Source organism: Ochotona princeps, chromosome 2 (genome assembly GCF_030435755.1).
Source record: "Ochotona princeps isolate mOchPri1 chromosome 2, mOchPri1.hap1, whole genome shotgun sequence".
NCBI lineage: Eukaryota > Metazoa > Chordata > Mammalia > Lagomorpha > Ochotonidae > Ochotona > Ochotona princeps.
In genome coordinates, this window is record NC_080833.1 from 70037739 (window position 1) to 70055959 (window position 18221).

Below are 18221 nucleotides of genomic sequence, written 5' to 3' on the forward strand. Positions count from 1 at the left end.
TTCCAATAAAAATAAAACAAGCCTTTAAAATGTTCTTTGTCATGTTAAGATAGTTTGCCTCTATTCTTGTTAAGTACTTCAATCAAAATTGATTATGGGATTTTTGTCAAATGCTTTGCTCTGGAATTGATTTGAAAACCCAATCTTGGAAATTACAATTCATTAACTTTCTCTCCCAAGAGTCAGAGTTTTATTTTTCTTGAATTCAATGGAAATGTTTTCTGGGTTTTATCCATTAAGATGATGCTGGCTTATGTTTGTGTGTATGCATGTAAGGAAATTTCCATGTATCTGCTCATATTTTGTTAGTTTTTTTTTTTAAATCAAAAACTGGTGTTGAAATAATAATATTTCTGTTTGAATAGAAATAAATTACTGAAGTACTAAACTTCATTATCTGTGTTTTTCAGAATATATGGGCATAACCTGGATCATTTCCTTCTTTCTTTAGCCCACAATTAGGTACCAAGATTTCTCATTATTGAGCCATTCTTGCAATCCTAGAGAAAACTACTTCTTGGATATGATACATGATTCTTACAAAGTACTTTTGGACTCTGTTTCCCAGTGTAGTTTTGCTATTTTGCAGTATTATTCATCAGTGCTGCTTGTTGGTGGTATGTGCATATATGTGTGGTTTGTCAGGTCTTAGATCAAGGTTATGGTAGTTTCACAGAAGGAAAGTGGAATCTCCTTGCTTTTTCTCTGGCTTTCACTCTTGCTCCTATTCTCGCAGCTTCTTCCTCCCTCTCTCTTCTAATAGCTTTCCTTTTGCCTCAATGCTTTCAAAGAATTTACTGTGAGGCTGTCCAGCCAACTGCTATTTTAGGGAGACATGCTTTGACAACTTTCTTTGATTATCATCAGGGGTTTTAGATTTCTGAATTACTTCGCCGAAAAAACCTTCATTGAAAAAAATTTACATATTAAAAAGGATTACAACCAAAACAAATTTAAACATTAAAAATGATACCAACAGACAAAAAAAAATCACATGGCATCAGATTTTGAATTTGTGTTTTCTCAGAAGCTCATCTGAATCTCTTCGCTTTTTATAATTTTTTTTTTTAACAGGAAGGAGGAGAGACGCAGAAGAAGCTCTTCCGTCCAATGATTCAGTCTCCAAGCAGCAGCAACAGCCAGCAGGAGCTGTGCAGATCTGAAGCCAGGAGCCTCTTCTGGCACTTCCACATGGTGCAGAATCCCAAGTCTTCGTCTTCAGGCAGTTCTCAACTGTTTTCCCAGGCCACAGGCAGGAAGCTGGTTGGGAAATGGGTTTGCTGGGATTAGAGCCAGTACCCTTATGGGATCCTGGTGCGTACAAGTCAAGGACATTAGCTGCTAGGCCACCATGCTGGGACCCAGAAAAGAAGTACTCTTAAGACAAAATTCTCCTCTCAGATTTATCCATTAGCTGGTCAATTATGAAAAAAAAAGAAGGTAGTCAGCAACTCCTGAGTGCTTTTGCGCTTACCTTTTTTCACAGTTTTTCCCCCCAGGGTAATTATTGTTTAGAAGATACTCTTAGAAACAGTATCAGTGGAGTGAGCTGGATATTCAGACAGGATACATTTAAATTTGTAACTTTAAGTAATTCCCAACAAAAGTCACTGTAGAATTTTAACTCTTCCATGCTTTAGTATCAATTTCCATATCTTATTGTGAAGGGAATTATGAGACTTTGAACCATGACTTAGAGTTTATCTTTCCTTTTTATTTAGTTTTTCTGGAGGCCAGAGTGAGAAAGAAAAAGGAGAGACACAAAGAGATTTTCCTTCCACTGGTGCACTCCCCAGCAGTCTACACTAGGTAAGTTTAGACCAGAGCCAAGCAAGGAACCAGGAACTGAATTTGAATCTCCACCAGTCTCCCAACAGGCTACATTCTTGAGTCACTACACATTGTCTCCGAGGCACATTAGCTAGAATCTGAATAAAAAAGCAGAGGTTCTAGATTCGAATTGGCACTCTAATATGGGATGTGGATGGCCCAATAGCAGCTTAAACTTCTGTGCCACAACACTAGTCCCAGAAATTTATATCACTTTTTTTTTGCATCAAATATAATCTTTCAAAAGATTGCTTATCTACAGCATTTTCTCTTTTACTCAACTAAAGCTGGGCTAGATGCTTTCCTTTTCCTTTTTTGTTTTTGGTTTTTGGTTTTGCAGCAATATTATGCATGTTTTTAACTTACCCCATCTTCCCTGTGGCTCTATCATGGCCATCAGGCAGTGGTACTCTGGCAGCCCACAAAGCATCTGAACTACTGGTGTCCCATCAAAGGGGTAGGTCACTGACTTGACATTTCAGAAGGTAAAGTTACCTTTGGTGGATTGTGAATGTTCCCTGTGACCACGGAGACACCTACCTCCTGCTGCTTTGCTCATCTGAACCAGATATAAATGTCACAATCCTGCAGTGGCCCTCTGGGTTTTCATTTCTTCTTCTTTGTTCTGTGTTTGAGTTTTAAGTTGTCTTCAACAAATGAGTCAGAAATGTCTTTGCTGTGCTATCTTTAATTGGTTTCTGCAGTTTTTAATAAATTTTAAAATTAAAGCCAGAGAAAGAACAATTATGCTTCCAAAGAACAATCAATAAAAAGCCGACCTCGTCCTGCAGCCAGCCTGCGTTTTAAGGAAGTTTCAGGTACTTTTAGGAGGACATCATTGCCAGCTCCATGGATCTGAACTAGCACTAATACAGTACACTAAGTTTTGCTTTGTCATACCACCTAAAAGTTGAAACCAACATTTAAACATTCTAAAAGTCTTTGATTTTTCTGGTTTTTTTTGGGGGGGGGATGGTATATGCATAACATGTTTCTGTTCATAACTGGCATTTAGAACATTTGCAATACATTTTGTTTTCAATCTTAATCCTTAGAGCCTTGAAATAAACAAGCAACTTGTATGAATAGAATGGTATCTGGTTAGCATTACTGCCCTAGAAAATACTGCTTGCTTTTGTGGCTTCGTTTCAGCTCACACCAGAATTTAGTAATACCACAATCTCCTGCTCAATTCCAGAAATACTAAATGAAGCAACATGAAAATCTGGCTTCATTTGAGTCCCCACATCTGAAACTTTATTTGTTGGTATTCAATTTGCTTGGCATTTTTTTTTTACTCACTGCCTATTGACTAGCTTCCAAATCTGACTGATGAGATGATTTTAGAACAGCAGAAAATGACAGTGCGTTCCTCACCTATAACAGGTGGTCCCCAAGTGGCCATCCGTCTTCCCCTGTGGTCTCTACTGCAAACTGCAAATCACATGTAGAAATGACTGTCTGTTAGACAGTGCGATCTTTCATCCTTGCAAGAAGCTACCAGTCACAATCCACAGCACTTGACCTATTCTGCTAACAAAGTGATGGATTTGGCCAAAAACACCATTTCATATTCTGGAATACACGAACTGATATGAGTTCATAAATGAAATACTTTAGCTGCTGATCTTAAGTTGTTATCATGATGTCATCTCTCTGAATTCCTGCTGCATGAAATATTTGAAGATGTAGTTCCTATCAATTAGTTAACAATTCCTCATCGATACAAATTCAGAGCCTCCGGCAGCATACATGTTAATCTAATATCACATGGAAATGAATAGATATATGAAACTATATAAATTATATATAAATAACACTGAATTAGACTATAAATATACTGAAATTAATAATTTGTATAAACTCAGATATCAAATAGTCCAAATTATCAATATACAGTTCATAAATATATGTCTTGCTTGCTTTGGAAGCATTATAGTAGCACTGGAGCAAGGGTGGACAGTCTCACTTGGAGACCTAAGTGAGTTCTTTTGAGATATGACATGGACCGAGTTAAAAACTGAAAAGGAAGTATAACAGAGCTTCAAAATGCTTGCACACAAATAAAATTGCGATGATTATCTTAGCTTAAAAAAAGAAAACCCTGCATAGATTTTTCATAATATACATTTAATGGGTTATGTGAAGACTCCCAGCACAAATGAATTTCAAGAGCAATTTCCACCAAAATAAACTTGCCTTTAAATCCATTTCCCTGTAACTTTCTGAAGTATTCCCCAGGACTTGGTAAAAATGGAAAAATAGGGATGTGGGAATAGAATTTCTATGTAAAGGAATGATCAAAGACATAGGACTAGAAATAGCTTGGAATTTGTCATGAACTAACAGTGATAATCCAGGAGTTTACCTTTGACGTCCTGATCATTTAGATACATGAGGAAAATTAGCTATAGGCAAGCTAGAGGAGCACCTTATGAACAAAACATAGGAGCCTAGGTTGGATCTATGGCCAGGAGTTCCTGAGGAGTTTACTGCTGTTATTACTGGACTTTATTTGTTTTTAAAATAGATTCATTAAGGTCTTATTTGTGTATGTTAAAATTACTTTAAGTACACAATTTAGTGATTAGTAAACTTAGTGAAGTGTGCAATCATCAACCGATTCTAATTTTTAGAATTTTTCCATCATTTCAAAAGATTCCTTTCATCCATTTACAGTAATCTTATTAATCTTAACTCCAGACACAGGCAAACATCTACCTGATTTCTGTATCCCTATATTTTGACACTTCTAGAGTTTTAATATAAAGGGGAAAACATGCTATGCAGCAATGTACACTTTTCTTCTTTCAATAAACATAAACTTTGGAGGTAGTGCGTAGCCAGTTTGTTCCTTTGTATTGTCCAATAATATTTCATGGTATAATAACCCACTGTTGCCTACCTACTCAGCAGTTGGTGGACATTTGGCTCATTTCCATATTTGAGTTACTAAAATGTGATGCATCTTTAACTGTTGAAATACAAATAATAAAAGAGATATGTGTTTCCATGTCTCTTGGTCTGAAAAACGGTGATAGAATTCTTGGGTCATAAGTTAAATTTAGGTTTAAGTTAAAGAAAAGGCCACCAAACAGTTTGTCAGGGTAAACCTGGAATTTTTCATCACCATCAGCAATGTATGAAGATTTAGTGGTTAGTAAAAGCTTTAGCTAGGGATAAGATATGAATGACTTTGTGCTTTAAATAAATCAATCTGGTGGGTATTTAAAACAAAACTGACTTTTCATCACATTTGAATTGAATTGACTGGTACTAACAAACATATCACCATACTTTCCCAAACACCTGTGTTTCCCTAGGTTGTTATTTGCCCCTTCCCTCCATTTTTTTTGGTTTTGTTTTTCTGTTCACCAATTGCATTCAGGGTATAATACCACACATGATATTGGACATTCTTCCTACCTTTAAGATTGTGTTTGGTTCTAAAAAATAGCATCAAGAATATAATTATACTATGGTAAGTACATGATCTAATGCATTTGAAATGGTCACTTACCAAGAAATATCTGCCACTTAAAAAAGACTAGGTTGGGGGCCATTATTGTGCTGTGGTGGGTGACACTGCTGCCTAGTGTGCCAACATTCCATATGAGCAATTACCCCACTTTCTTTTCTTTGCCCTTTTTTTTTAACTTTTATATATACTGTTTTTTTTTAAATTTTTTTAATATTCATTTATTCATTAATTACATTGCATTACATGACACAATTTCATAGGTACTGGGATTCCCCCCCTTCACCCCAAACCCTTCCCCCATCATGAATTCCTTCACCTTGATGCATAACCACAGCTCAAGTTCCGTTGAGGTTCCCTAATTAAAAGTTTACACCATACAGAGTCCATCATCCCACTTGTCCAGTTCAAGTTCAACGGCCTCTTAGGGAGGCCCTCTCAGGTTTGTAGGCAGAGCCAGCAGAGCGTCACCTCGATCAATTAGAAGCTTTGCCCTTTTTTTTTTAAAGACTTACTTATTTTTATTGCAAAGTCAGATATACAGAGAGGAGGAAAGGCAGAGGAAGATCTTCCGTCCAATGATTCACTCTCCAAGTGACCACAACGGCCAGTGCTGCACAGATCCGAAGCCAAGAGCCTGGAACTTCCTCCAGGTCTCCCAGGCGGATACTTTGGGCCATTCTCAACTGCTTTCCCAGACCACAAGCAGGGAGCTGGATGGGAAGTGGAGATTCCAGGATTAGAACTGGTACCCATATGGGTTCCTAGCATGTTCAATGCAAGGATTTTGGCCACTGGCCACCGCGCTGGGCCCTACCCTTCTTTCAATCCAGCTCCCTGCTCTTTCTGGGAGAGGAATGAGAAGATTATCCATGGTTTTGAACCCACATCACCTACATGCGAGACCCAGCTCACCCCTCACCATTGTGGCCATCAAGGGTGTGAACCAGTGGATAGAATATCAATTTCTTTCTTACTCTCTCCCTCTCCCTCCTTCTTTTTTTGTGGTTCTGACTCCCCAAAAAATAAATCATTTGTTAGGAGTCTAGCCTGTGGCACAGCAAGTCAAGCCACAGCCTGTGACTCCAGCAACCCAAATGTGAACTGATTCATGTCCTTGCTGATCCGCCTCTGGCAGCTCTCTGCTAACAGCCTGGGAAAGCAGCAGAAAAGAACCCAAGTTCTTATGCCCCTGCCATCCACATTGGAATTGAGAAAGAAGTCCTTGGCTCCTGGCTTCAGCCTGGCCCAGTTTGGTTGTATAGTCACTTTGAGGATAAATTAGCAGACAGATAAATTCTATTTCTCTCTCTCTCTCTCTCTCTCTCTCTCTCTCTCTCTCTCTCTCTCTTTCTTTCTGTAACTACTCTGCCTTTCAAACAAAGAAAAAACTGCAGTACTTGGGCCCGGCGGCGTGGCCTAGCGGCTAAAGTCCTAGCCTTGAACGCCCCGGGATCCCATATGGGCGCCGGTTCTAATCCCGGCAGCTCCACTTCCCATCCGGCTCCCTGCTAGTGGCCTGGGAAGGCAGTTGAGAACGGCCCAGGGCTTTGGCATCCTGTACCCGCGTGGGAGACCTGGAAGAAGTTCCTGGCTCCTGGCTTCAGATAGGTGCAGCACCGGCCGTTGCGGTCACTTGGGGAGTGAATTATCTGATGGAAGATCTTCTTCCCTGTCTCTCTTCCTCTCTGTATATCTGACTTTGCAATAAAAATAAATCTTTAAAAACATTTTTTTAAAACCGAAGTAAAAACCTTAATTAAGCCAACACAAAATGTCTAATAAATATAATTTGTAACTAAGAAAAGTATGACCCCAAGGAATATGAATATTTGGAAAAGCTAAGAACTTAGACCACAATATATTTTTATCTTAGAAAAATAAACCAATTAAAAGATAAACATTGTGAAGTAGAGTTCTACATGTTATAGCAAGTAAGGTAATTTTCTTGGCTTTTAGAATCATTTGCTTTTCAAAATACTACTAGTACTAATAATAACTGCAGCAATCTGATAATTTTTAATAACATAAATGTTGTGTAATGTAATTTTCCGAGCAAGGTTTTAGTTCCATGTCAATAGCACAAGCACAATGTATGCAAACAAATAACCGAACATAAAAAGAACATAATGGTTTTCTCAAAGCAATTAATTCACTAACTAAATCGGATGTTCATTTACTGCATTTTTTTGGAGTAACACATGTGAGTAGTTGCTCTTCTGATGACCCATCCAGAATAATCTTTTTTGCTTGCTTTTCCTCAAAATATGTATTATTATTATCAACACTAATGAAAGTAAGTCAACATGGATTTGGTAAGCCTCTGTTTCATACTCTCTTTGTGATAATTAAGCCCAATAAAATGTTAGACAAGCATACTCTTTTTGATGCAGTGTCATATGATGGCAAAAAAGAAAAAAAAATCAAAATAGGTCTACCGTATGACTCAGCCATCCCAAAAGAAATGAAGTCAACATATGGAAGAGTTATTTGAATCCCCAAGCTCATAGCAGCTCAGTACACAATACTTACACATGAAATCAACCTACATGTTTATCATATGATGGTTGGATAAAGAATATGTGCTATATACCCAATGGAATACCACCTAGCCATAAAAAAGAATTAAATCCTCTTTATGGCAAAAAGGATAAAAATGAAAAAACATCATGCTTAGTTTTCTATTTCATTTAAGAGTTATTTTAGAATACCAAACAATACAAAAGAATACAACTGACATCTTAAATTTAATTTTTTATAATTCTTCCCTATATTCCTGTGGAACAGTAGATTTTAACTTTCTACTTGTTTGAATATTTCACCTTGCTGTGCATTAATTCTGACTACAAAGTAAATTGAAATTATATTGCTGAAAAATGCGAGAAGACAATGAAGGAAGGGGAGTTGAAGGGAGGGAGGAAAGAAGGGAGTCTAGTTACTTCTTCACATTATTTCCATAAAATACATAAAATCTGTTCCTTTATATTAATAAAGATGTTTTAAAGGAAAAGTGGCTTTAAACTAAATGAAGACAGTAGTAGAAAGGTCAAGTACTTGAGCTCCTGCCTTCCACAAGGGCGATCCACAGGAAGCTCCTGGCTCCTGCTTTGAGCCTGATTTAGTCCTGGACTTTGTTATCATCAGGGGAGTCACCAGGAGATGAGATCTCTCTCTCTCTCTCTCTCTCTCTCTCTCTCTCCCCTCCCCCATGAAACTTATCAAATACATAAAATACATAAGCATTTTAAAAAGAAATCTATAGGAGGTACACTAAGATAGGGCAGAATAAAATACTCTCATTTATCTCCCCATAGAAACCTCAATTTGAACAGATTTTCACTCACAAAACCATATTCACAGAAAGTGAAGAAACAAGATCAGATATCACAGTCCCCAGTTTCAGGATCACAGCAATAAAAAACACATTAAAGACTATAGAAAGGTGGGCCCAGCGGCGTGGCCTAGCTGCTAAAATCCTCGCCTTGAAAGCCCCGGGATCCCATATGGGCGCCGGTTCTAATCCTGGCAGCTCCACTTCCCATCTGGCTCCCTGCTTGTGGCCTGGGAAGGCAGTTGAGGACAGCCCAAAGCTTTGGGACCCTGCACCCATGTGGGAGACCTGGAGGAGGTTCCTGGTTCCCGGCTTCGGATTAGCCCGCACCGGCCCGTTGCGGCTCACTTGGGGAGTGAAACATCGGATGGAAGATCTTCCTCTCTGTCTCTCCTCCTCTCTATATATCCGGCTTTCCAATAATAATAAATCTTAAAAAATATATATAGAAAGGTAAAGGCTGCTTTTGGCATCCTCTTCCTTAAATATGAAAACATCATGAAGAGAGACGTCTCCAACTTTGGATAAGGATGTGGAATTAAGTCTACACCTTAGGCTTGGAACAGGGTACCAGGCAGTGTTCCATAAGTTCTATCCGCAGGCACTGGGCACCCTTCAATCCCACATTAGCCTGGTTGGTAAATGAGGGACTGTTTTTGCAAGTCCTGTGCCACTGTGTCAGAAAACCCAGTGGTAACAACGGTTCAAACCTACAACCCAGAAACCAAAGGGTTTCTGAATTTACTTGAATACGTGATGGGAGACCCACAGTCCCAGAAAAATGGATTTTTATTCTAGTGAGTGGCACTTGTAGTTGGCTGTTAGGGTTTCAGGCCGCAAGTTCATCACAGCAGCAGACAGGTCAGAGGTGATGCTGACCCTGTATTTTATACTTGTCGTGGCAAGAGATGAACTCCAGGTGTGATCTAGTATGGCAGCATTGGTTATTTTAGGACTATCTTGTTCCTCTGTAATTGTAGCATAACCTAGAAATCGTCATTGTCCACCTACAGGAGGTTGGTGAAGTGCCCAAATAATCTCTCCACAACCTAGAGCTGTTCCCTCCATGGAGAAGAACAGTTGTGGAAAGAATCTGGCAGCGACTGAGCACTGACTGACAAGTATGGTGGCAAATCTGGAGCCTCCTCGGCCCCATTGGAGGTTTATAGTGATGAACTCTATTTCCTAGGCATTATCATAGACTCTTTTTAAAATATGTGTTTATTTTTTATTGGGAAGGCAGATATACAGAGAGAAAGAGATGCAGAGAAAAAGACCTTCCATTCACTGGTTCACTGCCAAAGTGGCCACAACAACCGGAACTGGGCCGATCTGGAGCCAGGAAGCAGAAACTCCTTCTAGGTCTCTCACCAAGTACAGGGTCCCAAGGCATTGGGTCATGCTTGACTGGTTTCCCAGGCCACAAGCAGGGAACTAGATGGGAAGTGGAGCAACTGGGACATGAACCAGTGTCCATATGGGATCCCAGCAGCTGCAAGGTGAGGACTTAAGCCACCAGGCTATTGCGCTGGGACCATTATCATAGACTCTTGGACAATAAGCCAACTGTAATTTTGCTGCAAACTTAAGCTTATGGTCCCTTTTAAAGCTGAAACAATAGCAAGACACTGAGGATCATAGATTACTTATATTTAGGCCCCCATCTTGTGTTGAAATAGGGGCAGAGGCCTCAGGCTTAGGCAAAATAATCAGTCATAGAGTTTCTAAAGGGACAGACATATGCAGAACTAGATTATAAAGACTGGAATAAATATCTAATCTTGAAATATACAGGTATTTTCACATAACAATAAACATCAAGTATTACCACAAAATCATGGTTTCACTAAGGTGACAATATAAAGCACCAGAAGCTTACTATATAGAAATTGATATGCAATAATTCTCATAGAATTTTCAATAGGTACTCAAAGGAAATAGTTGATTTCAAGAAACCATAGTAGTTTTTAATAATGCTTAAGAGATTGAAATAACATGAAGAATTTCTGAAGCTGAAAACTACAATAAATAAAATAGGGAACGACAAAAGAGCAAATAAAGCAGAAAAATAATCAGTGAACTTGAAAACAAACTTTTTGGAAATAAAGTATCAAAGGAAAAAAAGAGTGGAGAAAGATTAATAGAGCTCTGGGAACTTTAGGAGAACATTAAAATAACAAATTTTATTATATTATTGGGGCTTAAAAGGGACTCGGGGGCCCAGCACGATAAAGTAGTGGTTCAAGTCCTTGCCTTGCGCACACCGGGATCCCATATGGGTGGCAGTTCTAATCCTGGCGGCCTCGCTTCCCATCCAGCTCCCTGCTTGTGGCTTGAGAAAGCAGTCGAGGACGGCCCAAAGCCTTGGGACCCTGCACCTGCGTGGGAGACCTGGAAGAAGTTTCTGGCTCTTGGCTTCGGATTGGCTCAGCTCCAGCCATTGCGGGCGCTTGGGGAGTGACCCATCGGATGGAAGATCTTCCTCTGTGTCTCTCCTCCTCTCTGTATATCTGCCTTTCCAATCAAAATAAATAAATATGTTTTTAAAAGAGACTTGGAATGCTAAATGTCTAGAAAGTTGATTCAAGTTGATTATTATAAAAAAAAATCCAAAAGTTAAAGAACAGAAACATCCAGATGCAAGCAAGCTAGAAGTTGCTCAGATTTAATAAAATCAAATATTCCCCAAGATAAATTATAACCAAACTCTCAAAAGTTAAAACAGATACAATTATCATGGCACTAAGAGAGAAGAAATAGGCAACACATACACATTTTCTAATTCATCTGCAGGAAGTGTTTCTGTTGAGTCCTTATTGGCCCAGAGGTGACGGGAAAAGATATTCGTAGTTCTAAGGGAACAAACCTGCTAAGAATGTTGTAACCACTAAGGCTTCGATTAGCAATGGAGAGATAAAGATGTTCTCAGAAAAACATAGGCAGAGAGAAATAACACCATTGACCTGCTCTACAGGTAATGCTATAGCAAGTTCTTAAAACTGAAATAGGAATACAACATCAAGAATAAGAAAACACTGGAAGTTATAAATGTCACTGGTACACACACTTAAAATGGTCTAGTGCTTCAAACATACTGCATCGAAGACTTCTAGTTTAACATTGAAGCTAAAAGACAAAAGAAGTTTTACATCGAGTAGACTGATAATAGGTAGGAAATATGAAAGTCATAAAATAGAATAAAATGACTGGAGATACAGATATTTCCATTAATATGTTAAATTTTGTTCATTTCATGTCTTTGCTAGCAATATTAAGATCCTATCATTTAAAAAGAATTGGCTGTAATCGAGTATGTCTTCTGTAGATCTCGTGGTCATCACAGTCAAAAATCTATATTGGACAAATCAAAATGAATTTCTGAGGAGCCAAATATTCTACCAGATATAAAGACTTAACTACAATTGAAGAAACTAGGACATGAAGAGAGGGATGCACATTGGTTAGAGTGTTTCAGATGCCACTGGGATGCTCACACTGCAGTTCAGGATGCCTGCTTCTAGTCCTGACTCTTCTGCTTCCAGTACAACTTCCTCTTCATGTGCATGCTGGGAGAAAGCAGACGATAGCTCAAGTAGTTAGAGTCCTGACATCCATGTAGGATAATCTGGATAGAGTTCTGGGCTGCTGTCTTCAGACCGACCCAACCTGTGTCCTGCAAACAAGTGAGGGAGTGAATCAGCAGATGGAAATTCTGTGTGTGTGTGCGTGTGTGTGTGTGTGTGTATGTGTGTGTGTGTGTATCAGCAGAATGGTAGTTACTACAGGCTAAGCAGATTAGGATTAAGAGGTGGGAAAAGGCTGATCAACTGACAATAAATGCAAGTAAAGTAGGAGAAACAAGTTATGGTATGCTTTCCCATACCAGAGTAAGTACAGAGAAAAATAATACATGTTTCAAAAAAGCTACAAGAAGATTCTTCAAAGTTTTCACCAGGAAGAGATAATGAGTATTTAAGGAGATACATCTGCCTTGGTTTGAATATACAGTGTATTCATGTTTAAAAATATCATGTGAAACTCCACAGTTTCAGTACAGTTTTATTATGTCATTTTTGAGGGTAAAAATTACTATTTCTCAAGAAATAAAGAAAAATAATACAGAGGAACAGAAATATTTGAAGTTTACTACACAACAAATTGAGCTTGGAGAAAATGGTATAATATTTACTAAGGGAAATAACAGTTCTAGTTGACAACAGTGCACATACTTTGACACATTCATTTTTTACATGATACACAATTATAGTAACTAAACTGATATTGAAATTATTTTAAAATATTTTGGTACAACAATAAGTATCTGATCTTCTTCGCCACAATTTAATTTTAGAAACGTATAAACATTTCAATAACTGCTTTGTAAATTTCCTTAGTTATCTTTCCAAATAATTTATTTTGTAAATGAACCCTCAAAATTAGGATTGCAAACTTTCCAAATTTTTGGAAATTTTAAATATATACATATGAATATATACACACACATATACATTATAGTATGAAACCCAATTTTAAGATATTGAAGCTTTCCCCAATTGCATTTATTAAAAGCATAGCTTTGCCAGGGAAGAAATGCAAACCTCCTGAAAAGGGGAAAATTGATTGATTGAATGCTAAAAGCACAAATGGTATGAAAATTATGATTTTGAAATTGTGTCTTGAGTATATTGAAATATCTGCTCCTTTGGAAATGATTTGGGTGACACTACCATTTTCAGTTGAGTAAGCATATATTATATACTACTGTGGAATGACAATGAAGTTATTATAATGTCATTGACACTGTGGAATTGACACAAAATACAAGACGGTTTCAGTTATTGTATCATCAGAAAGAAAACTTTTCATACAGACAATTTTAGTGTTCAAAACAAATGCTACCTCTGCAGCATCAGTAAGGGTGCTCTATGAGAGTAAAATTCCAAGAAAATGGTGGAAGGGGTGATACTGAAGTACAATTTTGGAGGAAAAAAAATCATAGAATAGCAGCTAACAACACGAAGAGAAACAACACTCAGAGGCCAGAATTGAGAATCTGTCTAGCTTGCTCAAAATGAAAATCCATCAGAAGGGTGTAATTGGTAACTTTCCATTCTCATGACAAGCTAAAATCTCTGGAGGGTTAAGTCATTGCTTCCTTACCATTCCAATGACAAAACTAGAAACCTAGAAATCGGATTCATATTCCAACAGGGGCTTCACCTAATCATCCCACATTGGCCATCCTCATAAAACCAGAAAAACAGACATTTCGTGTTTTGTCTGTCCTCAGATCAAATTAGGGGAGAAGCAAGAGCTTACACATTTTTCAAATAGACCCCTTTTTTCTCACTTCACTAGGGGCCACAGTCTAACTACCCATTATCCCATCTAACGCCTTGAAATAATTAATCATATTTGAATTAACTTATGCAACCAGCAAAAATAACAAATGTCATTACAAATATATATTTGTAAAATTTTACCATTTTAACTTTGTAATTATTTTCACGTTGAACTGTCCCGTATTAAACAATAGGTGAGGTGGTCATGTTAGTTTTCATGAAGTAATTATTATAGACAATTTTTACAACTAGATTGTAAAGCATTGAAATCAACATTTCTTAAGAATCCATGCATGCAGTTTTCAAAGAAAATTCTAAACAATTTAAGATGCTATTTGTTGCATGGGCTAATAGAAACCAATCTTGTGGCTCTCATTTATTTACTGCTTGTTAAGGGTATTAACTGCTTTCAAAATGACTCACACTTTTCAGAAAGATTGCAAAATGTTAATCTTCAATCTACAGAAACAAATTGAAAGCATGAAAATTGCATTTTAGAATTTTCTTTGAAGAAAATTACCTCACCACAAATTGAAGTCCAGGCCTTATTCTCATTTCTTCATTAAGTAAAAGTTTTTTAGTGGCTAACATGATGCCTCAATGGGTTAATCCTCTGCCTTACAGTGAAGTCATCCCATGTGGATACCAGTTTGTGTCTCAGCTGCTCCATTTCCCACCCAGCCTCTTGCCTGTGGCCTGGGAAAACAGTGGAGGATGACCCACTGCTTTGGAACACTGCATTTGCGTGGGAGACTCAGAAGAAACTCCTGGCTCCTGGCTTTGAGCTGCCTCAGTTCTGATGTTATGGCCATTTGAGTATTGAAGCAGCAGATGGAAAATCTTTTTGTCTTTCCTCTGTAAATCTGCCTTACGAATAACAACAAAAATATATACCTTTGAAAAAAAGTTTTTCAATAGAAAAATTGGTAAGGCACAATCATGCTTTTTCCTTTAACATTAAATAGGTCTTTATTCAATAGAACTCCCTCTCAATGTGAAAGTGGAGGCTTAGACACAGACACACTACACAACCAGAAGAGGACTAATATCCAGGATATACAAAGAGCTTCAGAAAATTAACAGCAAAACAAAAAACCTGTGGAAGAATAGACAAAGGAAATTAACAGGCATTTTTCAAAGCAACAAATTCAAATGGCTAATAGATATATGAAACAATGCTGAGGATCCCTAGCTGTCCGGAAAATGCAGATTAAAACCAACACTGAGGCTCCACCTGATTCCAGTGAGATTGACCTACATTCAGAACTCTACTAATGATGCTGGCTGGTGTTAAATTAAGAAGAAAGGTACCTTCCCTCATTTGGTGAGAGTATAGGCTAATAAAACCACTATGGAAATCAGTATGGAGAGTACTAAGAGAACTGAAAATCAATGTTCCATTTGACCCAGCTATCCCACTTCTGGGAATATACCCAAAGGAAATGCAATCTATATAAAAAGGTATCTGTAATCCTATATTTACAGCAGCACAGTTGCAATAACAATGGCATAGAAACAAAACAGATACCCCCCAAAACAAGCAAAACAGATGTATTATCATTCAGAAGATGCCAGTTAAAACTGCAGCTTTACCAAGTACCGTAACTTATACTTTCCAGCCCTCTCTCTCCAACAATTTCTTAGTATGTTTCACCTTCTATATTCTAGTGCAGATTCTGCCTATGGCTAGTGGTAACAATTCCTGATAACCTTATTCCCGCATCTTATACCTTCCATAAAATAAGTCAAAATATCCTCCGAATATTTGTGAAGGAGCCTCTTAGCTCCTTACAAACAAACTTTTACATGATTTTATATATTAAATCCTTGCTGAGACAGAGAATTTTAAAAAAGAGGAGTGGGTAAAGAAACAGTGGTACATCTACTCTGTGGAATACTTCTCAGCCGTTAAAAAGAACGAAATTCTACCATTAGCAAACAAATGGTCCCAACTAGAGACCATCATGCTCAGTGAAATAAGTCAGTCCTAAACTATCTTATGTTCTCTCAGATACAATGCAGCCTTCTTGCAAAATACAAGATCAATAGCCCTCTCGATAATGTCTTTGCTACATCTCAGGGAGTTTGATATTTTTGTTTTTCTGTTCATTTCTTCAAAAAAGTTTTTCTTTTTCTTATCAGCTTCTTCAATGACTCATAGGTCATACAATAGTATTGTTTTGATCAAGAAGGCTTTTTTTCTCTTTTTCCAGTGAGACTGTTAGATATATCTTGATAATAGAATGCTGGACTTTCTGCCATTGTTTGTACCTACAAAATCAGGATACACTTAAAGAACAGCATGATGGACTTAATGACTGTTTATGAAGGAAAAACTAGTTTAAAGTTATAGGGCAGGATCCAGTGAGGTAGCCTAGCAACTGGGGTCCTCATTTTGCATGCGCCAGGATCACATGTGTGTGCCAGTTCCAACCCCAGCCACCCCATTTCTAATCCAGCTCCCTGTTTGTCACCTGGGAACGCAGTGGAGCACGGCACAGGGCCTTGGTACCCTGCACCTGCTTGGGAGACCTGGAGAAGGCTCCCGGCTTCTGACTTCGGATTGGCTCAGCTCCGGCCATTGAAGCCACTTGGGGAGTGAGTCAATGGACCGAGATCTTCCTCTCTGTCTCAGCTCCTCTCTGTGTGTCAGACTTTCCAATATAAATAAAATAAATCATAAAAGAAATAATGTGTAATAATAATATAGGGAAAGTCAGTGCGGAGTGAGGATTTGGAGAGGAAAAAAGAATATTCAAGAACATATGGAACTCTATTATAGAATAATAAAATAAACGAATTAAAATATAAAAAGAGAAGTAAGTAAGCTGAAGCCATCTGAGAAATCAACCAACATCTGGATGATCTCCTTGTGTCTCTGACATTCTCTCAATGAAAAAAAAATATTTGAGAGACACCAGCACAATAACCTAGTGGATAAAGTCCTTGCATTCCATCTGTCAGGATCTCATAAGAACACTGATTCATATCCCGGCTGCTCTATTTCTATACCAGCTCCCTACTTGTGACCTTGGAATGCACTAGAGGATACCCCAAAACCTTAAAATCCTGCACCCATGTGGAACACCTCAAGAAGCTCCTGGCTGCTGACTTCTGAACAATTCGGCTCTGGCCATAGTGGCTACTCGGAGAGCGAATCAGCAGATGGAAGATCTTTCTATCTCTTCTTCTCTCTGTAAATCTCACTTTCTAATAAAAATACATTTAAAAATGCAATCCTCTTTATAGCTTCAACCACCACCTTATTTTAATATTTCCCAATTTTATATGCACAGTTAAGATACTGTCATCACATCAGATTTCCTATATGTACCTCAAACTCAACATACTTAACACTTATTCTTTCCCTGAAATCCTGTTCTTTCTCCATGATTGTAAATGGAAAGCAAATAATCACTGTCAGTCTTTCCTATTTCACAAGGTCAATAATGATACATGTTCTTTATTGTCACTCACCACCCATAGAAGAGATGAGACACTGTACTAATCATTCTATCAAATAAAGCATTCTTGAATGTGTTTCAATTTAACTAGAGTGGTTTTGCAAAATAGTTTAAACAAAAAGGTACTCATTCACACCTGTTATCCAGCATAATGATTAATTATTCCCTCTTTCAGTCTAAAATGATTTCAGTTTGAATATTACATTTAATGAGTTAAATTGACTTCCTACCAATTAGCTAATCTCACTTCAAATTCCTGCTACTTTAATGTGGCCTTTTATTGTTTTTCTCTAGTTGATTATCTGGCTTCTACCTACATTTACATCTTTATTTCTGGCATGCTTCGAGTTATAGAATGCATTCTTGCTACCCTAAGCTATTTGCAATCTTTGAGTGTCTTCTTCAAGCGTTGGTTCAAGTATTACCCTCTCTATAACATTTTGTTGCTCAAAGTCACACATAATGCACTGGCATCAATTTTCAGAGAGCTGTACATCCCATGAAGTACCACTGTCTGGCGTATCTCCATTCAGCACTTGTAGCTGTACATTGTAACTATCTGGTTGCTTCTGAACCATTTGTTATTTTTAAGTGGTAACTACTCTGTTGACAAATATTAGGATGCATCCATGCTTCTACAAATCAAGCATTTATTATAGTGTCACACAAAAAATGATGGTAAAATAATTATCTATTTTATCTTATTGTTTCTTACAGTAAAGATGGATCTTGACAGTGATAGAACAGCAAAATAATGTAGCAAACGCATGTTAAAT